General features: G+C 42.6%; 1 protein-coding gene across 2 annotated transcripts in view; it reads left to right on the top strand.

The window, feature by feature from the left end:
* The window catches only part of MAP7D1 (MAP7 domain containing 1), a 198,530-nt gene that overhangs the window by 25,655 nt on the left and 148,054 nt on the right, over nt 1-24,821 (top strand). The window lies entirely within an intron of this gene.

Below are 24,821 nucleotides of genomic sequence, written 5' to 3'. Positions count from 1 at the left end.
CAGGGTGCCGTGATGCGGTCTTACAGCTTACAAATGCGTTTGCAAATGTGTGCTAACTAAACCCCCTGTTTTTAACACATATTGTTAGACAGGTTAATTCAGTTGTTAAGCAGACTGGTTGTTTTTTGGTTTTTGTGTTGCACCTCCTGTCATACCCTTCAGACTTCACTCCTGCACATACCGCCTACTCTCATACCCTTCAGACTTCACTCCTGTACATACCACCTACTGTCATACCCTCCATTCTTGTACATAATGGCTAATTTCATACCCTCCACCACTCCTCTCTTGCACATCCAGACCTATGCTCTACCTTCTGGTCCATCAGAGCAGGAAACTTCTTTTGTAATCCGCAGACATCACTGCAGAAAGTTGACTTGTGTGAAGAAATTAAAAAAAAAAAAAATTTCTGCAGATTTAACACATGGGGGGGGAGTGACCAGTTGTTAGTCAACGTGCTGGAGCCACCCGGGAGGCCAATGAAAAGAGTCAAGTGAGGTGGTTTCCAGAGGAGAGATGTGCTTCCTAACCGGGAACTGGCGAAGCATGTGCAGGAACCAGAGGATCATGTGCTATAGGGTTGCTGCTTCTATAATAAGGAAATGCATTGAGTTGGTGGGATCAACCAGATAAATCCAAATAATGAAAATGTGCTTGATGCAACAGTTAGGCAACCCAAGTAGAGATCACAATTTTAAAGATAATGGCACACACAAATTGGGTTTAATGACGCTTTAAATTAGCTCTTAGATCTTGGTAAACCAATCCTAATAACTTGCATAGCAATTTGTGGAGTATTCTCTGAAAACATATATTTGTGTATACTTTGCAGTTCTAAAGGCAAAAATACAGAATAATGGGTTTATGTATGCGTTGGCATTTTCTGGCATAACAATTATACAAATTATTCCTTGTTTCATTATGAGCCCTGCGGTGTGCTTGTTGTGCTGTATTACAATAGGGGTGTGTTTTGCCTGATCTGCAGTTTTCTTCCATCACTCCACCCTCCCTCCCTTTCTTCATTGCTGTCCTAGGGATGAATGCTCTGCTGCGCCCATCTACTGCTGCTGAATGTTTTATTATCAGGCCCAGGCATAGTGTGCCAGGGCATGCAACATGCTTTATAAATGATCTGCTGGCACAGACTACTTGATGTAGATCATTCACACTGGCAGTGAGAAGCATCCTTTGTAAGGAAAGCAGCGAGTAGTCTACCATTAAATGTAAAGCTGAACTCCTTGCTTGAAATACAGATAGTATAACGTAAAGTGTTACTAAACCCAGGGGGACAGGTGTACTTTAAATTTAAAAAAAAAAAAATTATTTATTTTATTTAAAAAAATCTATATTTTTACACTGTCCCTTTCAATTTTTTCCACTTTTATTCATATCACAAGAAATGTAAACATCCCTTGTGTTAGAAATAAAGCATGACAAGTCCTCTTTTTGGAGATATCTGGGGTCTTTAAGACCCCAGATCTCTCCTCCACCCTTAAAAGCATGAGATCCAAAAAAAAAAAAACATAGATCTCATGCTTTCCAAGAACAATAAAATGGTAGTGTTTACATCTGCCCTAACAGGAAGTGCAGAAAATACTCGTTGCTTACAGTCTCCTAGACCATAGAGGTGATCAAAGACCTTCTTTTCTCTGATCAGCTCTATGATCAGCCAACACAACCGCTGGCTTCAGTGCTGTGCTTCCTAATCACATAGGAGAGCCCAGAGAGGCATGGCAGAGGGGAGAACCCTCTTCTGCTGCCTGTGAAAGCAATCCAAGGGCTAATTAGCCACTAGGATTGCTTTTACTTTGTAGAGCAGGGGCATTCAAACTATGGTCCTCCAGTTGTTCAGGAACTACAATTGCCATCATGCCCTAGACATGTCTGTGAATGTCAGAGTTTTACAATGCCTCATGGATTGTGTAGTTCAGCAGCAGCTGGAGGGCCATAGTTTGAGGATCCCTGTTGTAGAGCATTGCTGGTTTTAACAAACAATACCAGGGTTATGGCTGACAGCTGCAGCCATAACCCTAGTATAACCACTTGCAGTCAATCGCATACATGTATGTGATTGGGGGCAGGTGGTTAAAGGATAAGTGCATCCTAACACTAAAATCCCTATATCTACAGACATCCACAATCTAACACTAACCTATCTAGCCCTGTAAAGAAGAAATCGGTATATATACCTTTTTTGTTAAGCCGATTCGACCCGATCCTACGCTGAGCTGTTAGCCACAGCTTCGCTGAGTAGGCGGGTGCAAAGGACGCATCTGACAATGGAAGCCCCATAGTAAGTCTATGGGTGACATCACTCCCCATTAATTTCACAGCCATTGTGCGCTGTGTCCTCTGCAGAGCTTCCGCAGCTGGAGACCGGATCAGATCGGCTTGAAAAAAGGTATTAATGTACTAATTTCTTCTTTACAGGGCTAGATAGGTTAGTGCTACATCGTTGAGGTCTGTAAATGCAGGGATTTTAGTTTTAAGGTAGACTTATCCTTTAAAGTACCAATGGTCAAAGTGTAAATGATATATTCATTTGCACATTGTCCTTTAATTTCTACTTTGTGAAGATTTACACATTTACTTCCTTAAATTCTGTGACATGTAATCTCTATACCCTGTGAGTAGACAGCACTGTGTCACGCATTTCACAAAGCCTGCCTTCTGAATACAAGAGGTGCTGAAAAAAGGAGCTTCAGGAGGTGGAGTCAGTATAGGAATCACTGATTGCAGGAAGCAAGGTGCCATGGGATATGTAGTCCTTAGAAATTATATAATAAACAGTAGAGCATGGGTGTCCAACCTTTTGGCTTCTCTGGGCCACATTGAGTGTAGAGAAATTTTCTCGGGCCGCATATTAAATATATACTATATTTAAGGTATATAAGTAATAAAATGCCGCAGCGCCTTTCCCGCGCCGCCACGCCCCTCGCACTAATTTAACACAACTAGAGGATGATCAAATGAAATGGAATCAGTATACAGAGGTTTACTTCTTCTGAGTGATAATAAAGGAACACTCTAACCACCATGACCACTTCAGTGATTTGAAGTGGTCATGGTGGTAGGAGTCAGAAACACTGCACCTGCTCCCCTCCGAGGCAGCCTCTCTCTACCGTTAGTTGGAAGCTACTGTGGCCGTGCCCCCGACCTGACTTCCTTCCTCCCCAGCAAAAAATAAATTGTCAGGGGGCAGTGGGCCGCATTGCCTGAGGTTTCCGGGCCGCAGGTTGGACATGCCTGCAGTAGAGGAAAAGCTGCAAAGCATGCAGGGAATCCAGGAAGTTGTGGAAAGAGATGGCCAGCAGACAGGCAGAACTCACAACATGAAAGGAGATTTTTCAAGTAAGCTTTTATTGGATTGTCAAATAGAAGTATTGTTTGTATTATTACCATGCTGATGTTATCAAATGAAAGTGTATGCTATCACCATAGATTTTCCTGTGGAGGATACGAATTAAAAAACTAACTTTTTATTGGGAATATTTATAAATGGGAATTGTGTTTTTAAGTGGTACTCTGAAAAATGTACTTTTTCTTGAATTCCTCCTGAAAAATAGCCATGCACATTCTGTACCTACAGCCAAATATTGTTTATGTGCAGTGTGAGATCTAAAGCACTGCTGCCCCTGACTGCTAGTCCCAGGAGATTTGAAGTGACGTCTGGTGATGTTCTTGGTGGAAGCAAAGCCCTACCTTTACCAATATGGCTGCCTCCACTCAGACACTGCGCAGAACAAGGCATGGCAAGTCAATATTGGGGGAAAAGGTCAGCCTTTTTTTTTACAGATTTCAGAAATGAGTTCCTCCTTTGAAGTCGTCTAGTGTTTTTTCATTTCCCCACCAGGATATTTTTCTATGTGCTGGTGTAAGCATGTAAAAAAAAAAAGGAAGTATAGAGTGATTCACTTACTGCATTTATATATGCAGATGACCACTAATGAAATCAGGTTTTCCAGCTAAATGTTATTAACCGCTTGCCAACCGCCCTATAGCTTATTTACTGCTACAGGTCGGCCACGCTGCGAAGGATCGTGTATATATACGTGATTCTGCAATTCCGAGTATTGCGTGCCAGAGCGCACCGCTGGCAGCTCACTCCCGCTGTGAATCTATACAGCAGGAGTTGATCAGTGGGTCCTGTGGACCCAACGTTCACTGGCACCCGCTGATCATTCAGTACACAGGCAGAACGGTAGTCTGCCTATGTAAACAAGGCAGATTGCCGTTCTGTCAGTACAGAAGGCATGGGTCCTGTGTTCTTGTAAAGCAGGAGCACTGATCCATGCCTTCCACGAGTAAAAGCACCTCCCCCACTACACTGAAATACCAGCTAGGGCCCTTCCCTGCCAGTTTCATTAGTACAGTGACGGTGCATAGTTTTTAGCACTGATCACTGTATTATGGCGCTTTTCCACTACATGGAACCCAACGGTTCGGCTCGCTTTTGTGCATTTCCACTGCTGGTACCGCATGGTATGGTGTAGGAACGGTTCGGTACGGTACGGTGGCGCTTTTCCACTACATGGAACCGAACGGTGCGGCTCTCTAAAACAGTACCACCTCGATTGTGGTTCCAAGAGGTACCATACCCAGTACCATATCCCACAATCCTTTGCATGCAGTCACTACTAACCACTGATTGGTCAGAGAATCGTTGTTATCCCACCCACTTAACTTTAGTACTACTTTAGTGGAAAAGCAAACCATACCGTACCGTACCGAATCGTTCCAACACCGTACATGCGGTACCAGCAGTGGAAAAGCAAACCGGGCCAAGCAGGGCCGAGTAGAGCCGAGCCGGTACTTGCAGTGGAAAAGTGCCATTAGTGTCACTGGTTCCCAAAAAAAGTGTCAGGTGTCCAATTTGTCTGTCGCAATATTGCAGTCCCGCTAGAAGTCGCTGATCGTCGTCATTACTTGTAAAAAAAAAATAAAAAAATGCATAAATCTATCCTGAGGTTTATAGACGCTATAACTTTTGAGCAAACCAATTATTATACCCTTATTGAGATTTTTCTTTTACCAAAAATATATATAGCAGACTACATATTGACCTTATACATAATAAACAGGCAAAAATTTTTTTGGGGGAGCATACCCATGTATTTCTAAAGCTGCTGCAGCTATGAACCAAAAGACATGTATATTAAAAAAGAATAGCGCGCAAATGCAAAAGAAATAACTACCAAATCTGAAGACAATCCATAAATAAAAATGGGGGTTTGGTCCCACCATATGGCCATATCGTGCTCAAGCCCACTACTGCGTCAAAGTACCCCATTATCAGTGGGTCCTACACTATCCATGAAAAAGAGATGAATCCAGCCTTTCTAACCCTTGGAGATAATACTCCTTGCTGGGAAGGATGTGCAAATGCACTACAGGGGACTCCTCCTATATCCACTTGATGGTGGACACTGATTGAGTACAGGTGTGTGTGGGGGGTGGGGAGGGTTGCTCAACCTCGATCTTTACCAGCAAGGAGTGTTGTCTCCAAGGGTTAGAAAGGCTGGATTCATCTCTTTTTCATGGATAGTGTAGGACCCACTGATAATGGGGTACTTTGACGCAGTTGTGGGCTTGAGCACGATATGGCCATATGGTGGGACCAAATCCCCATTTTTATTTATGGATTGTCTTCAGATTTGGTAGTTATTTCTTTTGCATTTGCGCGCTATTTTTTTTTAATATACATATTGACCTTAAATTGATGAAGAAATTCGATTTTTTTTTTTTTTTTTTTTTATTGGATGTGTTTTATAGCAGAAAGTAAAAAATATTATTTTGTTTTTTTATTTTCCAAAATTGTCTTCTTTTTTTTTAAAGCACAAAAAATAACCGCAGAGGTGATAAAATACCACCAAAAGAAAGCTCTATTTGTGAGGAAAAAAGAACATACATTTTATTTGGGTATAGTGTCGCACGACCGCAAAATTGTGAGTTGAAGTAACGCAGTGCCGTATCACAAAAAATGGCCCAGTCAGGAAGGGGGTAAATCTTCCGGAGGAAAAGTGGTTAAGAAAAAAACGGTTGAAATTGTTTGTTTTTAGTTTCCATGTAACAGTGTGGCTATGTGTACCTGTAATGGCAGATTGTCCAAAAAGAGAACCATCACTCCAAGCCGTTGCAATGTTTGTACATGCGTCAGAAATCTGTAACCTCTGTATTCATTGAGCAATCACCAGAAGGTTAGCACAGGTAAACTTTTCAGGGTTACTTACAAAGAGAGACAAATGGCTCTGTCTCATCTGTCCTAGATCTAACAATTGTTTTATGTAATGAGCCTTTTTTTTTTTTTTTAATCATTCTTCACTTTGTTCACACAGCTGCTAAAAGAGGGCACTTGGGAGGTGTTGGTGTTTAAAAAGAAACCCAAAAACAAAGGGTAGGGTAAATTGAAGAGGGCAGCTGGTTTGGTACACTCTTTGACATATTTGTCCGGCATCGCTAAATGCCAGTCTGAATGTGGCATTTAGAATCTGCAGCACAAGGTATTCACTGCAATAGCTTTAACGGTACTTCTGCCAGAACGCTGGCCTGAACAAGGTCTTGGGTACGGTTTGTGTTCAGGTAGTGCTGGATTTATAAGGAGGCATTTTGTCCCAGGCCCCCTACCAAAAGGGGCCTGCAGCTGAACAAAAAATATATTTTTAAAGATGGTAATAACATGCATCTTGGATAGCAATAGGTTGTCTACAGTCGTCAATAAAAGTTGTATAATATTGTTTCGGTTTGAGAAATAACTGCAGGCAAAAAAAGAAAAAAAATCTAAATTTAAAGCAAAGTTAAAATAAGTTGGGGGTGGGACATACTTACCTGGGTGGATGCAGCATTGGTCCCCCGCTGGCTGTAACACTGAGAACTTTTCAGATCTCCCTGAGCAGAGAGCCAGTGGCTGTCAGTCACCGGCTCTCTGCTCTACTGCAGACCGCTATCAAAGCAACCTGGGCTTCCATAACACCTCAGCAGTGCCACAGGCTGATCGCCTCCATGCCATGCCGCAAGGATGCAGTCATTCATGCAAAAGGAGCCCCGACCAAGTTTTGAGTGTATACTTTACCGTACCTGGACATACTTTTCAGTAAGCCAACATTTGTGTATTAAAAATCCTTTTTTACTGGTCTTATGTAATAATCTAATTTTCTGAGCTAAGGCACCTGGTTTTCCCAGCCACTATTACTGCCTAATTTTATTATTGGGCGAGGCGACTACTGATCTGTGCTGCTCACATATACAACGGATGTCAGCACTAATGTCCCATTGCAGGACAGGTGACAGCTGCATTTTTACTATCCCCACACACCCCCAAACTGAAAAGGCAGCTGTATGGGGGTGTAAACGCAGGGAATGACCCATTCAAGTGATTTACAGTTGGTGTGACATTTATAGGGTAAAACAGGCAATGAGAAGGTGACATATCACCTGGATTGGGACTCGGAAGCTAGTAGAAATTACTGTAGTACTACAGTGTTTTCCAGCTTCAATGGGGATCCCCACAGGTGTGGCACATACATACTTGTATTGGTCCTAGCTGGTCCAGTATATTTACACTTGCCTATCTCTGGGTCTGATCTAGTCTGCTCAAAAACTATTGGAAGGGAATCCATCCGCTTAAGTTTAGGCGGTTTGGATCAGAGGGTAGTCGGGTGTAAACAGACAATGAAGTCCATGTACACCTGTCCAGCAGTCCAACTCCTCCAGGATGGCACATCAATATGTGCCATTGCCAGAAGGTTTTCTGTGCCTCCCAACACAGTCTGAAGAGCATGGAGGAGATTCCAGGAGACAGGCAGTTTACTCTAGGAGAGCTGAACAGGGCAGTAAAAGGTCCTTAACCCATCAGCAGGACCGGTAGCTGCTCCTTTGTGCAAGGAGGAACAGGATGAGCACTGCCAGAGCCCTGCAAAATTACCTCCAGCAGGCCACTGAATGTCTCTGACCAAACAATCAGAAACAGACTTCATGAGGGTGGCTTGAGGGCCCGACGTCCTTTAGTGGGCCCTGTGCACACTGCCCGGCACTGTGGAGCTCGATTGACATTTGCCATTGAACACCAGAATTGGCAGGCTCGTTCTGCTGCCTGTAACCTCGTTCAGCATGACCAGTTTGGTGGTGGGTCAGTGATGATCTGGGGAGGCATATCCATGGAGGGACACAGAGACCTCTACAGGCTAGACAATGGCACCCTGACTACCATTAGGTATCAGGGTGAAATCATTGGACCCATTGTCAGATCCTACGCTGGTGCAGTGGGTCCTGGGTTCCTCCTGGTGCACGAGAATGCCCGGCCTTGTGGCATGGGTGAAGGAATTGATAACATTGAATGGCCCCCATGCTTGTCTGACCTAAATCGAATAGAACACCTCTGGGACGTTATGTTTTGGTCCATCCAACGCCCCCAGGTTGCGCCTCAGTCTGTTCGAGAACTCAGTGATGCGTTGATCCAGATCTGTTAGGAAATACCACAGGATACCATTTGTCATCTCATTAGGCGCATGCCCGATGTTGTTAGGCATGCATACATGCACGTGGGGGCCATAAAAACAAATGAGTTCCATTTTGAGTTGCTGCAATGAAATTTCAGAAAAATGGACTAGCCTGCATACTTTTTTTACTTAGATTTTCGGGGTGTCTTTGAATTCAGCCCTCTGTAGGTTGATAATTTTCATTTCCATCAAACGAGGTGGCATCTTTTAGTTCCTGACACATTACACAGTCTATATCAGTAGCGATAACCAGCATAAGATTTTTCGCCATTGAGATCTGATATGTTTTCAAAGTGTTCCTTTTAATTTTTTTGAGCAGTGTGTATGAGGTCTGTCTGAGGCTGCTATCAATTTGAGCATGTGCTAGACATGAAAGTGTTCTTTATTATTTTTATTTTAAAGGATTTACAGTATCTCACAAAAGTGAGTACACCCCTCACATTTTTGTAAATATTTTTTTATTTCTTTTCATGTGACAACACTAAAGAAATTACCCTTTGCTACTATGTAAAGTAGTGAGTGTACAGCTTATATAACAGTGTACATTTGCTGTCCCTCAAAATAACTCAGCACACAGCCATTAAACTGCTTGCAACAAAAGTGAGTACACCCCTAAGAAAAAATGTCCAAATTTGGCCCAAAGTGTCAATATTTTGTGTGGCCACCATTATTTCCCAGCACTGTCTTAACCCTCTTGGGCATGGAGTTTACCAGAGCTTCACAGGTTGCCAATGGAGTCCTCTTCCACTCTTCCATGACAACATCACGGAGCTGGTGGATGTTTGAGACCTTGCGCTCCTCCACCTTGCGTTTGAGGATGCCCCACAGATGCTCAATAGGGTTTAGGTCTGGGGACATGCTTGGCCAGTCCATCACCTTTACCCTCCGCTTCTTTAGCAAGGCAGTGGTCATCTTGGAGGTGTGTTTGGGGTCATTATCATGTTGGAATACTGCCCTGCAGCCCAGTCTCCGAAGGGATGGGATCATCATAAGGGATCATGTGACGTACTGCTTCAGTACGTCACAGTACATGTTGGCATTCATGGTTCCCTCAATGAACTGTAGTTCCCCAGTGTCAGCCGCATTCATGCAGCCCCAGACCATGATACTCCCACCACTATGCTTGACTGTACACAAGACACACTTGTCTTTGTACTCTTCACCTGGTTGTCGCCACACACGCTTGACACCATTTGAACCAAATACATTTATCTTGGCCTCATTAGACTAAGAACATGGTCCATGTCCTTAGTCTGCTTGTCTTCAGCAAACTTTGTGCGGGCTTTCTTATGCATCATCTTTAGAAGAGGCTTCCTTCTGGGATGACAGCCATGCAGACCAATTTGATGCAGTGTGCAGCGTATTGTCTGAGCACTGACAGGCAGACCCCCCCCACCTCTTCAACCTCTGCAGCAATGCTGGCAGCACTCAAACCCCTATTTCCCAAAGACAACCTCTGGATATGACACGTGCACTCAACTTCTTTGGTCGACCATGGAGAGGCCTGTTCTGAGCGGAACCTGTCCTGTTAAACCGCTGTGTGGTCTTGGCCACCATGCTGCAGCTTAGTTTCAGGGTCTTGGCAATCTTCTTATAGCCTAGGCCATCTTTATGTAGAGCAACAATTCTTTTTTTCAGATCCTCAGAGTTCTTTGCCATGAGGTGCCATGTTGAACTTCCAGTGACCAGTATGAGAGAGTGAGAGTGATAACACCAAATTTAACACACCTGCTCCCCATTCACACCTGAAACCTTGTAACCCTAACGAGTCACGTGAAACCTAGGAGGGAAAATGGCTAATTGGGCCCAATTTGGACATTTTTACTTAGGGTGTACTCCCCTTTTGTTGCCTGCGGTTGAGACATTAATGTTTTAGCAAAGTGTAATTTCTTCAGTGTTGTCACATGAAAAGATATAATAAAATATTTACAAAAATGCGAAGGGTGTACTCACTTTTGTGAGATACTATATATAGCACCAACAGTTTGTGCAGGGCTTTACAACATGAAGGCAGACAGTACAGTTACAATATAATTCAATACAAGAGGAATCAGAGGGCCCTGCTTGTTAGAGCTTACAATTCTAAAAGGGAGGGACAAGTGATACAAAAGGTAATAACTGTGGGGGATGAGCTGATGGAGAAAATATAAGTACAGTTGTTAGGTGAGGGCAGGAAATGAGTAGGAGATAGACAGATTGGGGTAGAGAATTCCAAAGGATGGGATAGGCTCTAAAAAAGTCCTGAAGGTGAGCATGGGAGGAGGTGATGAGAAAACTAGAGAGCAAGAGGTCTTGGGAGGAATGAAGAGAAGGATTAGATTGGTATTTTGAGATCAGGCTAGTGATGTAGCTGGGGCCAACTTGTGGATGGCTTTGTAGATTATTATTAGTATTTTAATTTAATTTGTTGGGTGAGCGGATGCCAATGGAGGGATTGACAGAGCGGAGTAGCGGAGACTAGGGCTGAACGATAGTCTATGTGATATCGACTATCGGGCTGTAGGCTTGGGCGATAGTCACATCGCCGAAGATACGATGTAAGGCATAGGCATTAGGCAGGGAGAAGTCGGGATGACTCACAGTGGTTGTAGCAGAACACAGCCCAACATCCGTCCCACACTTCAGTCTGCCTGCCTGCAGCAAGCCTAGTTCTCCAGCTGATGGTAATATGATCCTAGAGTGAGGAGCTCAGCTCCTCCCTGTAACCAATCAGCGGCTCTCAGCACACTGACACTGAAGAACTGGAAACAAGCTTGTATTGTAACAGTTCAGAGTGAAGAGTCAAGTCAGTACGTGTGGGACTGGACGGATGTCATGTCAGGCTGTGTTCTTCTACCTCCTCCCACCACTGAGTCCCGCCTGTGCCTAATCCACACTGACTGTCACTGTCAATCCCTACAATAACATTAACCCTGGCCTGCCCTGGCTGTATGGTGCAATCTGCAATTACAATCAGAAGAAGGCTGCGCTGCTGCAACACTTCCATGATTTCCACTCAATATCGCAATATATATTGTTGAAAAAAAAAATCGCAATGTACTTTTTTTCCAATATCATGCAGCCCTAGCAGAGACTGGGCGTTTTTTAAGGTGGCTGCGTCTGGCAGCAGCATTTACGATGGATTAAAAGGGGGGGGTGGGGGATAGCCCATGTATAGGTAATCCAATGAGAAGAAAGTTGCAGTAGTTGAGGCGAGAGATGACCAGGGAGTGAACTAGGAGCTTTTTGGTGTCATTGGTTAGGAGGGGGGATATTTTGGAGATGTTGTGTAGGTTGAGGTGCCAAGCTTTGGAAAATGATTGGATGTAGGTCCGAAAAGATAGTTCGAAGTCCAGGGGTGCACGTAACACCCTGGCATGTGGGGACGGGTTGATAGTTGTGTCATTTATCCTGACAGAGAAGTCGGGAAAGGGCCACGCGGGGGATGAAATATTATGAGCTTGGTTTTGGAGAGACTGAGTTTGAGGAAGTGATGTGACATCCAGACTGATATGTCGGTCACTAAATTAGTGATACGCAAGGAAGACTGATGGTGTGAGCTGAGGGGTATGGAGATAGATTTGAGTGTTGTCAGGGAAGAAATGCTATTGAAAGCCATGGGAGGCTATAGTATGTGAAAAGGGTTTCTTACACTGAAGTCGGAAGAAAAACTCAAATACATGACCTATATGTACAATACTATAGAGCAGCCGAACTTTTAACACGAAAAAAAAAAAAATCAATACTTTCCCTAAATCATAACGATTGTCCAGAACATGCCTGTCATGCTCCCAACCTATCCACGCTCTGAGTCAGAGCTGCATCCATTTCACGTATCTCAAAGCATCTTTCCATAACGCAGTGACTAAGAGGTATCCGTAAAAAGAATGAGGTGTGTCCTGTCACTTCAGCTTCCAGCCACAGTACCCATGAAAGCTTATGTGCTTCTTATGTTATTCATACTAACAGGTGGGATAGTTACTGGCACTGCCTATACTGTACAATTATGTATCTAACTAGGTTTAAAAAGTCACTAAACCAATGCAAAAAATAAAAAATGTATTTACGTGTGTGTGCGCATGCATTTGTGTGTGTATATATACAGTTGTGCTCATAAGTTTACATACCCTGGCAGAATTTATGATTTCTTTGCCATTTTTCAGAGAATATTAATAACACAAAAACATTTCTTCCCCTCATGGTTAGTGTTTGACTGGAGCCATTTATTATTAGTCAAATGTGTTTACTCTTTTTAAATCATAATGACACCAGAAACTACCCAAATGACCCTGATCAAAAGTTTACATACCCCAGTTCTTAATACTGTGTATTGCCCCCTTTAACATCAATAACATCTTGAAGTCCTTTGTGGTATTTGTGGATGAGGCTCTTTATCTTCTCAGATGGTAAAGCTGCCCATTCTTCCTGGGAAAAAGCCTCCAGTTCCTGTAAATTCTTGGGCTGTCTTGCATGAACTGCACGTTCTGAGATCTTCCCAGAGTGGCTCAATGATATTGAGGTCAGGAGATGGAGATGGCCACTCCAGAACCTTCACTTTATTCTGCTGTAGTCAATGACCGGTCGACTTGGCCTTGTGTTTAGGTTCATTGTCATGTTGGAATGTCCAAGTATGTCCCATGCGCAGCTTCCGGGCTGATCGATGCAAATTTTCTTCCAGTATTTTTTGATAACATACTGCATTCATCTTGCCATCAATTCTGACCAAATTTCCTGTGCCTTTTTGTAGCTCACACATCCCCAAAACATCAGTAATCCACCTCCGTGTTTCACAGTAGGAATGGTGTACCTTTCATCATAGGCCTTGTTGACTCCTTCAAATGTAGCATTTATAGCTGTGGCCACAAAGCTCAATTTTGATCTCATCACTCCAAATGACTTTATGCCAGAAGGTTTGAGGCTTGTCTCTGTGCTGTTTAGCATATTGTAAGCGGGATACTTTGTGGCATTTGCATAGTAATGGCTTTCTGCTGGCGACTCGACCATGCAGCCCATCTTTCTTCAAGTGCCTCCTTATTGCGCATCTTGAAACAACTACTGTACACCACATATTTTCAGAGAGTCCTGTATTTCCCCTGAAGTTATTTGTGGGTTTTTTTTTATTTTTTTTATTTGCATCCCGAACAATTTTCCTGGCAGTTGTGGCTGAAATTTTATTCTACCTGACTGTGGTTTGTTTTCAACAGAACCCCTCATTTTCCACTCCTTGATTAGAGATCGAACACTGCTGATTTGCATTCTCAATTCCTTGGATAACTTTTTATATCCCTTTCCTGTTTTATACAGTTCAACTACCTTTTCCTGCAGATCCTTTGACCATTCTTTTGCTTTCCCCATGACTCCGAATTCAGAAACGTCAGTGCAGCACTGGATGAAAGATGGAAGGGTCTGTCAGGAGTCCAGAAACTCATTGACCTTTTATACACACGCACTAATTACAAGCAAACAGATTACAGGTGAAGATGGCTACCTTCTAATAGCCATTCAAACCCCTTTGTGTCAACTTGTGTGCATGTTATCAGGCCAAAATCACCAGGGTATGTAAACTATTGATCAGGGTCATTTGGGTAGTCTCTGTTGTCATTATGATTTAAAAAGAGTAAACACAGTTGATTGATAATAAATGGCTTCAGCCAAACACTAACCATGAGTGAAAGGAAAAGTTTTTGTGTTGTCCATAAATGGCCAAGAAATTATAAATTGTGTCAGGGTATGTAAACTTATGAGAAATATCTATCTGTATGTATGTGTGTGTGTGTGTGTGTGTGTGTGTGTATATGTATGTATATATATATATATATATATATATATATATATATATATATATATATATATATATATATTAGTACATCAAAAACGGAAGTTTGGGAAAAGGGCTTCCTAGGTGAAAAGAGCTGAAATACCCTCAGCCAAAGTACCATATTGCTCTGATGGCGTATGTAAAAACGAATAAAATGAAGACTACAGCTGAGTCCATTTTGTTCCAACTGAAGACACACTTCATAGCTTTAGGAAACAGAATTGTGGTTTAATGCGTGTATACCCAGTGGTGTAAAATGTGGTCACAAATGTAAAAATGTATTACTTGTGGTCCCTATATGGTACCACACTAGATAAAGGAAAAACAAATCAAGAAATGAACTTAAAGCGATAGTATCCCGCTTTTTTACACTTTTAACTACAGGTAAGCCTATAATAAGGCTTACCTGTAGGTACAATTAATATCTCCTAAACCTTTCACGGTTCAGGAGATATTTGCAGTGCATGCAGCCGCTCACGCGAGTGGCGCATGCGCTCTGAAGGTCCGGGGGGACCTTCAGCTTTCCTTGCCGGGAACTTGCCGGAAAATCTCTCCCGTGCGCACGCGCGGGAGTGACGTCATCGCGGCTCCGGCCAATCACAGCGCCGGAGCCGCCGAACCCGGAAGAGACACAGAGGGATCATGGCAGCGCCCGCAGCGGTGTCCGGGGGTCTGTGTCGGGGCTTCGTTCTAAGGTAAGTAATACATAATGAGCTAGTATGCGCTGCATACTAGCTCATTATGCCTTTGTTTTGCAGGGTTTTTTTTTTTTCAGGTTTACAACCGCTTTAATAAAGCATTTAGCATTCTATTTTAGTTTTAAATAAAACAAGCCATATAGTTACAACTACAGATAGAAATAAAGCCTGTCTGTGACCCCATTGGTGAGGTTTTCCCCTCACTTCCTGTCCCTCTAGCAAAAGTACAAGAAATGACAGGAGCAGATGTCCTGAGGAAAGGATTGCACAGACAGCAATTAAAACATGGTCAGACATTTTAACCCTTACCTGCTTTACTGAAAAGTGCTTTTTTTTTCCCCCTGTGTTCCCATGGAGAGATTTCTGACCACTCCTGGTCCTGAGAGGAAGGCTCCGTAATAGGGACACCAACAATGATAACAGTCTGCAAATAGGGACACCAACAATGATAACAGTCTGCTAGAGGTCTTCTTTTTATTGCTCTGTTCAATACAAATCAATGTTTTATTTGCAGTCTGCTTTAAAATGCATGGAGGGCCCAGCTGGGTGGGCCCCTCGTACACAGGAATTCTAATACATGGCAAAAACCCAAATTTACACACTTCCATTTATTGCAGGCCACTGGAACTGACAAGTTCTACATACATAGAAAGGTTAAATGAGTAAATACATGTATACCTGAAAATACATGCCAGCAAAACTCCAAGTAGGAGGTAAGACAAATGACAAAGGACATCGCTATGCTGCTTTGTTCTCTTCAGTTTCCATAGATAACAATGGTTCCCACAACAATATACACAAGATCAAACTCTGAACCTGTCAGTGACATAATGTCATTATGAGGTTACACGCACACACAATCGTAGGCTACCTTCCTTACAGGTGTAAGTGCTGGTGCAGATAGCAAACAGGGCCTTGGTGCTCTCTTGTGTATTCAGTCCATTTATGTGATATAAAAGAAAATCTCCCAAGGGCACTCTCGGCTTCACCCACTCTTCTTTATTTAATCCGTGCAAAAAAAAAAAAATGTTATCTGTTTTTTTAAAACCTGCTGTTCTTTTATGTACAGATTAAATAAAGAAGGGTAGATGAAGCCAATAGTGCCCTTGGGAGATTTTCTTTTGTATCCTATATATCAGGGGTCTTCAAACTATGGCCCTCCAGTTGTTCAGGAACTACAATTCCCTTCATGCCTAGTCATGTCTGTGCATGTCAGAGTTTTACAATGCCTCATGGGATGTGTAGTTCCACAACAGATGGAGGGCCGTAGTTGAGGATCCCTGCTATATATGTACAGCACTGTGATGATCTCACCATTACTTTTACAAGGTAGTAACTTAGTTTGTGGAGGCATTTGGTACACATGGAGCTATAGAGGAATATATATAAATGAGCTTTTTGGCTGGAGCTTAGCCTTTAAGTGTCAATAAAGCAAAACATTAAAAACTGTCAGTACATGCTGTTCATACTCACTCAGTTGTTATGGGCAGCATAGTGTCTCAGTGGGTAGCACTTCCACCAAGCAACACTAGATTTGTCAGTTTGAATCCCAACCATGACATGACCTGACTTGAGTTTGCATGTTCTCCCCATGCCTCCAGATACACCAGTTTCCTCCCACACCCCAAAGACCCACTGGTAGGTTAACTGGATGCTGTCTAAATTGGCCCTAGTATGAATATGAGTAAGGGACCTTAGACTGTAAGCTTTTGGAGAGCAGAGACTGATGTAAATGTACTATATATCTACAGTATGTAAATTGATGGAACTATATACATACATGTAATATATAAATATAAAATTGGGATTTGTTTTCTGTACTCTGCAAAAAAAAAACCTGGTTGATCCTGCTGTGCACTGTCTCTCCCTCCTTCTGTGTCCTTGCTGCAGCCTGAGAATGTGTAGACCCACCATTACCACCTCTACTGAGTATGCTCCAGTTTCAGTTCCCTTCTAAGCGGTTTACACCTTTTTTTTCTACTCAGTGCTGCCCACATGAGTATAGAGTCACACATGTGGGTGTATACACAGGGATAAATGATAGACCCCTCCCTCCCTCCTGCTCCATGCCTACAAAATTGTTAAACACAATGGGGGGGGGGGGGACATTAGTTGATTGATGGAGGCATCACCTCCCTGTAATTCTAGACACATACAAACAATAGACATCAGCTGGAGGAGCATGAAACAGGCTGGTATTGGCAGAACTTCCCTCTAGATAGCTCATGTTTTTCAACACAAATGATAACAGTTTGGGTTTAAATACATATTTGTTTGACAATTGAAAACATTTATTTAATTTTATTATTATTATTATTATTATTTCTTTACTTTTGTTTTGTATTTCAAAGGCTGATTTTTTTTTTATTTTATTTTGAACACGTGACCAGAAGCCGAGGACTAGAAGCTCTTCCTGCTCCTCCTGCAGATGGGCTAGAAAAGATCTGGATCACATGAGCTGTATATTGATTATGGGGGAAAAGGGGGAAAAGGTACTTATGTTTTTTTTTTAATTAAAATACATACAGGGATATAACTCATATAGGAAGAGAAAGGAATAATGTACGTTAAACCATAGGGGAGATTTACTAAGGCTGGAGCACTCAAAAACTGGTGCAGCTATGCATAGTATCCAGCTTCTAACTTCAGCTTGTTCAATTCAAGTATAACTAAAGGTAAAACCTTTTTTTTTAGTTTTGGATAGAGTAGATGTGGATCAGAACACCTATTAGTTTTTTATTGCTGTCTGTTCCCTTATTAGAAAAATTTACCTCTCTATTTGTCCAGTTGAACATTATCATTGAGAGTGAAAGTAAAAAAAAAAGATCCCGAATTTGGGTTGTCCCCAGAATAAAAAGAGTGGGGATATCATCCAATGGAGACACTAGTTCTGGTGACATTGGGGGCCCCAAGGGATTACCTTTTATTTGCAGGGATTTCCTCTCACTTCCTGTTTGGCTATGGGCCAGGAAGTGAAGGGATGGGACAAAAAAAAAAGAAAAAAACCTTAGAGAGGTTATCACCCTCCTTTACTCTTTCCAAAATGAAGAAAAAAAAGTTTTCCTATAGTTCTACTTTTAAGCTTTGACAAAACCTGGAAGATGATTGGTTTCTAGGCAGAGCTGCACCAGGTTTTCCATGCACAAGTTTTTAGTAACTCTCCCCTTGTGTGTGTTTATTTTACCTTTTAAAGCTGAAGTTTAGGTATGGCCATAGATGTGAGTTCCTTAGAATGTTAAAGCAGAGGAGAAATGAGTTCTTAACTAAAACCAGTAGGTACTTTCTGCGGACAGATAAGAAGTACCATGTCCTGTACCAGTCATGGTGATGCACAAGCAGGGGGGCTTCTCACTCCCTCCCAGGCAGTGCTGTATCTTGGCCTAGGCCGACAAGGCCCAGGCCTAGGGCGGCACTTTGCAGGTGGGCAGCAAAAAAGCTGCACACCACATGAAAAAAACTAGCCTCCTCTCGACTTCCACACGAAAAGGGTCCCTGCCGACTTGCGCTACACTTTTAGTTTAGTGCCAGTATTATGGGACAAATTGGGCCAGGGGGCAGGGCCCAAGAGGCAAATCAGTCTGGCCCCCCCATAAAGCAGTCACACTGCTACCTGCAGGTATGATAGGCTGCACTAATGGGCACTGATAGGCTACACTGGTGGTCACTGATGGGGCTGTACTGATGGCCACTGATGAGGCCACACTGATATGCTTTCCCTGATAAGGCTGCACTAATGGGCAGTAATGAGGCGGCACTGATGGGCACTGATGAGGCTGAACTTATGGGAACTGATAGGGCTATGCTGATGGGCACCGATAGACTGTGGTTGTGGTCTGTGGTGTACAGATGACAGAGCGGGTTATAAACCGGAAAGGGGTGTGGCCTTTACAGGAAGGGGCGGGTCATATTTAAATCAGGGGGTGCACAAACTTAGTCAGGCCTAGGGCAGCACAAAACCTAAATACACCACTGCTCCCAGGGATCCTAAATCAGAGGGTACAATGAATTATACTGGGCATCTAACATAGAAGATCAGAAGATTCAGTCTAATCACATCTTTTCAGCTTCTATTTCTTGCAGAAAAAGACCAAATTCAACCAAATATATTTTTTATTTAGAGATGTCTTCACAACCTCTGACATTTAGAAGGAATGTCCTCAATGAGCGCCTAGTTTTCAGGAACACATTGATAATGCCAGTTACACACATGGAAGTAGCCCTGCAATGTAAAACACGAGTAGAAGGTTACTTGATATGGTGTTGTAAACATTCTGTGGTTTTTCTAGAAGACATTTGTTTTTCTAAAAGTTCCTTCTAGAAATGTGCTGACCATAGTAACAACTGTTTGAAAGAGTTAACCATATAGAGCCTGATTTGTCAGAGAGTGTCCCTACTAAGATACTAACCTGCCCCGGAAATGTGACCCCCCCAATAGCCCAGTGCCCAACCTGCAGCACTCTTGTACCTTCCGTGTGATCCTCAGGCCCCATCAGTAGACATTGTTTTCATTGCTTTGGTTTTTATTTGGCGACAGTAACGGAAAATATTCATAGTAATAGTTTCTATGAGCTAAATGGTTTGTATTATTTCTTTCACCCTTTTTTTTTTTTTTGAGCTGTCTGTGCTTTTTTTTTTATTTATTTTTTTATTATTTTGCTCATTTGTTTCCTTCAACCATTTTACAATGGGTCATGCAGAGAAGAATATCAAATGTAATGGCAGTTATTTTTTTTAGGGATCTATAGTTTTTGAAGGGGACATGTAAAGGGACTGTGATCTTTTTCAGTTTCTTGTAATGTCTCCAGTCTCTTGCAGCATGTCCCCAGTTATCTGCCACGCTTATTATATATGTGCAGTCTTTGAATACCCCCTGTAGCATGCCTGCACTCTGACCATCTGCAACAGTCGGGGGATTTGAAAATCCCTGCTGCTCTGGTAGTTCTTAATAGCGGCACTTTTACTTAGCGGCACTGGTAATGCACCAATTTAAAAAATAATTTGATAATGAAACTGGAAGTAATTAATTGGGCAGCACAGTGGCTAAGAGATAAGCATTTCCGCCTATCAGCGCTAGGGTCGTTGGTTCGAATCCCAACCATGGCACTACCTACCATGTGTTGTATGTATGAATGTGGGTTAGGGACTACTTTAGACTGTAAGCTCCACGTGGGCAGGGACTGATATACTGACATAGGGACAATATACAGGCATACCCCACTTTTAAGTACACAATGGGACCAGAGCATGTATGTAAAATGAAAATGTACTTAAAGTGAAGCAATACCTTTTTTCATTTCTCAATGCATGTAAATACACTAGCTCAGCTTGACATGGCATTGCTCCCAAACCATGTGACAAGGACACCAAGCTAAGGGAGCATGTTAAGGGGATCCAGGACTATGACATAGTAGATTACCTAGGCAAGCTGGCCAGCCACAAACAGGATATGTTGTAGTCCTGGGTCCCCTCTCAGTGCTCCTTAAGTTTGGTATCCCTGTCACTTATGGGTTGGGAGCAGTGCCATGTCAAGCTGACCAAGATTTCCTATAGAAGCCAATGTTAAAAACCGGGAGTAGTTTCATGCCAAGCTGAACAAGCTGTGTCCTTACTTGCGAGTGTACTTTAAGTGAGTGTACTTAAAGCGGGGTATGCCTGTACTGTGTATATATAAAGCACTGCGTAAGTTGATGGCTCTATATAAGTACCTGTAATAATTAAGAGCAACTCTAAGGCTGGCCTGGCCATACTTTATACAATTTTCTTGTTCAATTTTCCTTTTAGATTTACCAAAACCATTTTAATAGGTCAAACCTAAACACTTTCAATTTGTATGCAATGAGGCAGGCCCTTGCACTACATAGTTGAAGGTAAATCCAAAGGAAATTGAGTATGGAAATTGTGTAATGTATGGCTAGCTTAAGGCTGGCCATAGATGGATGATTTTTTCTGAATAGAGGAAACCTCCCCATTCCGTTATTGTATTCTAACAGTGGTGACTCCTCCACTAACAGTATTCACTGAACATTGCTGCTGTCAATTGCCCTGATTGAATAAAAATTTTCAAAGCTGTTGGTTAGATCGACTTCTCTCGAGCAGGAATGGCCATAGACGGATTGAAAATTGTCCGGTTCAGTAAGAACTGGCCAATTTTCAAACCATCTATGGCCAGCTTTTGTTGGCATACAGAGACATGCAGAGTGCCTGTTTCTGTACACTTTTTGGCAGAGCGGCACATTTACAGCCACTAGGCCCTTTCTTCCCCACCTGTCACTGGTTGTTAAGGATGTTGACGGCCTCCTAGCAACCAGTGGCACCTGATGGAAAAGCTGGGACACTAGCTCCTCATCAGGAAGTGGGCAGATTCTTTAGCCAGTAGCAGGATGTCTATTGGTTATGAATCTGCCCACTGCCTGCTATTAATCACAATAGGAGAATGGACCTGATGGGGGACTAGTGTCTGTGAATTCCCTATCAGGCTTTGCGCACCCATCTTTAACAGCCCTCTGCTGTTGCGATGTCTGTGTGGTAGCTGTGGCGACAGGAGGAGGCTCAGCTGCGCAATGGGTGGAGTGTCCACATGCCCATCTCCGTGTGTGCCCAAGATTAATTTATCTGTTTACAACAAGTACATGAAGTTGTTGTTTGCATCAACATTAGCCCCCCCCCCAAAAAAAAAAAACAAAACTTAAGTCAACAGGTACACATACTGTAGCTGCTGACTTTTTAAATATTAGGACACTTACCTGTCCTGGAATCCAGCGATGTCGGCACCCCATCGGCTGCCATTGCCAGTAAGGGAACCCAGCAGTGAAGACTTTACAGCTGGTTCTCTACTTACTGGCCAGACAACAGGGGGAGGAAGAGGGGGGTCAAACTGGTGATGTACCTTGCCGTGGTGAGGTCTGACGGAAGTGGGGACAGGGTACCCGTCAAATACAGGTACCCCCCCCCCCCCCAAAAGGTGCTAAGTGTGCCACTGGAGGGGGGGGATCCGATAAGCGGAGGTTCCACTTTTGGGTGGAACTCTGCTTTAAATACTTATTGAACATAGTAGCTCACTAGAGTGTAATCCATATAAACCGATACATCAGATTATAAGGGTCCATTCACACTAGCGCGACTTGTCAGGCGACTTGGTCGCCTGACAAGTCGTGGTCGGTCGCTCGCCATTGAATAGTACAGGCCCCGTTCTAATAGGAGCGACACAATTCGCTCCGACTTATAGAAAAAGGGTCCTGTACTACTTTGGGCCGACCTGGAGGCGACTTACATTGACTTCAATTATATGAAGTCCCTGCAAGTCGCGCCAAGGTCGCGGTGCACGCTGTGCACCGCAACTTCACAGGTCGCCCCAGCAAGTCGTGTCGCGCCAGTCTGAATGGGCGCTTATTCCACAAAATAAACCAATGTTTTTGTGTGTTTTTGTGGCCTGCAAAAGTGACTCGTATGTCTGCTGGAAAAGGTTTTATAGATATTGTCATGCAAGCTCACCTTTTTTTCTTTTTTAAAAACTAATCCTTGAGACAATATAGACAGACCCTAGTCTGTGTTGTCCTGAACTCAACCCCCCCCCTTTTATTACCTGCCTATGACCCTAGATTATTACCTCCCAAGATGATTTTTAGTGGGCCGCTGATAGGTAACCCAGAGGTGCAGTGTTGTATGTGTGCTATAGGTTATATTTACTTTTGTGAAGTGTGGGGCCCAGGCAGAAGTGTCTTAACTCTAATCACTTGCCGTGATTAATGTTGCTTTATATTTAATACCAGTTCCGGGATACATTTACCTGTCGTGTGCCTAGATTTCTAATTGGTGTAGTGAACAGCCTGCACAATATTTTCTATAAAACATTCAAGTTAATTTAATATACTAATTTTTGTTTGTATATACATTTGTATATAGATGAATACTGGACAGATTAAGGCCCCTTTTTCAGTTTTACATTAGTATTATATCACTTTTTACAACATTTTTTTTTTTACATCCACTACAAATGCAAAAATGAACTGTTTGTCCATTTACATCTGTTTTTCATTAGTTCCATTTTTAAACAGAAGAAAAATAGGGCTTTCTTCAGTTTCCAAAAATGGATGTTAGAGGCTGATGTCAGCGGATGATCATTCGTTGACATCTGCTTGCCCATAGAAATACATTGCAAAAAAAATTATTTTTTTAATAAAAAAAAAAAAACACTCGCATACGCAGAGATAATACAAACGTGACCGCCAAAAGATCCATTCCCTCCAGGAAGCAATATGGCACCCTGATGACAGCACATATGACGAAACGCGTCGGGAGGAGCCATGTGCACACGCTACCATGCTTGCATGAATGTTGATCGGCCATCTTGTTTCCTGGAGGAAAAGGATCTTTTGGCGTTCACATGCTTGTATTATCTCTGCTTATGTGAACGTAATTTTTTTTAGTAAATTGCCCCTTTTTTATGCAATATCACCCTATGTGAGCACCTTTTATTGCATGCCTCGTATTTACAGAGTGATCTCTGCTGGGAACCAGGATTATTGAGAGCTATGTTTACGGCATTTGTTTGCCTTTCCTATGGTGCCACTACTCCCGGAGACAGGGGAGGATATCCAATGATCTGGAGCATTTGTAAAAGAAGCGCAGATTAAACACTTTTAGTTGGGGGGGGGGGGGGGTCACAGGATCTCTGGTAAGCGCAGCATGAGGTTTGCTCTCTACTACTAAATATGGCATGTGTGACTTCTCATCCTAACGTATCTCCTTGAAAACTCTTGGGACTATGTACATATTAAGCTTCCTGGAATCATCATTTATATATTACATGTTCATTGCATGTTTTATTTGTTTTTAGCACTGCACTGTTTGAAATACATAGAAATACATTGGTGTCTGTTTTTCATCCATCCGTTGACAGATGAAAAACTTAACGCCCCTGTGAAAGGGGCCTTGGGGTATTTCTGTAGTCTACCAGCTACACATGTATAGTTATACCTATGCAAAAAAATGGGGGACATTACAGCAAACCATATAGCTGGACTTAAGGAAGTAATGAAAGGTGGACCATGGATGAGAAAAAAGCTTATATAATGGAAGTGAGCCAGCCCTGGCAGGTAGAAGCTCCAGTTTAAAGCGGAGTTCTGGCCTCAAAAACCACTTTGGGCCATCCGCTTGCTGACAATCACCCGAAAAAGAAATGGATAGTCCCGATTTTTTTGTTTAAGAAAATATACTTACCTTTCTTCCACTTCCTCCCTCTGCGGCCGCGGCCCGTGCCGTCTCTTCCTGCTTCCATTGACTCCTGGGTACTGAACGTCATCGCTCCCAGGAGTCAATGCGCCTGCACCGGCCCCGCTTGTCAGTTCCGGTGCAGGCACATCATTCCCTGCTAAACAGCTTCTTGGCATGCACTGAGTTTACACTTCCACCTTAACCACTTAAGCCCCGGAGGATTTGGCTGCTCAAAGACCAGGGCCTATTTTGCGTTTCGGCACTGCGTGATTTTAACGGACAATTGCTCGGTCGTGCGACGCTGTACCCAAGTGAAATTGACGTCCTTTTTTTCCCACAAACAGAGCTTTCTTTTGGTGGTATTTGATCACCTGTGCGATTTTTACTTTTTGCGCTATAAACAAAAAAATAGCGACAGTTTTGAAAAAATAACTATTTTTCACATTTTTTTTTATATGTAATTCCCCCTCAAAAAAATGTAAAAATCAAATTTTTTAACATTTTAGGCCAATTTGTTTTTTGCTACATATTTTTGGTAAAAAAAAAACTCTCAATAAGTGCTTTTGGATTGATTTGCGCAAAAGTTATTGCGTTTACTAACTATGGGAAAGATTTATG

The sequence above is a fragment of the Pelophylax lessonae genome (assembly GCF_965119305.1).
Source record: "Pelophylax lessonae genome assembly, chromosome: 2".
Taxonomy (NCBI): Eukaryota; Metazoa; Chordata; class Amphibia; order Anura; family Ranidae; genus Pelophylax; species Pelophylax lessonae.
The sequence above is the reverse complement of the archived record's forward strand: the minus strand, read 5'-3'. Positions and strand labels throughout refer to the sequence as shown.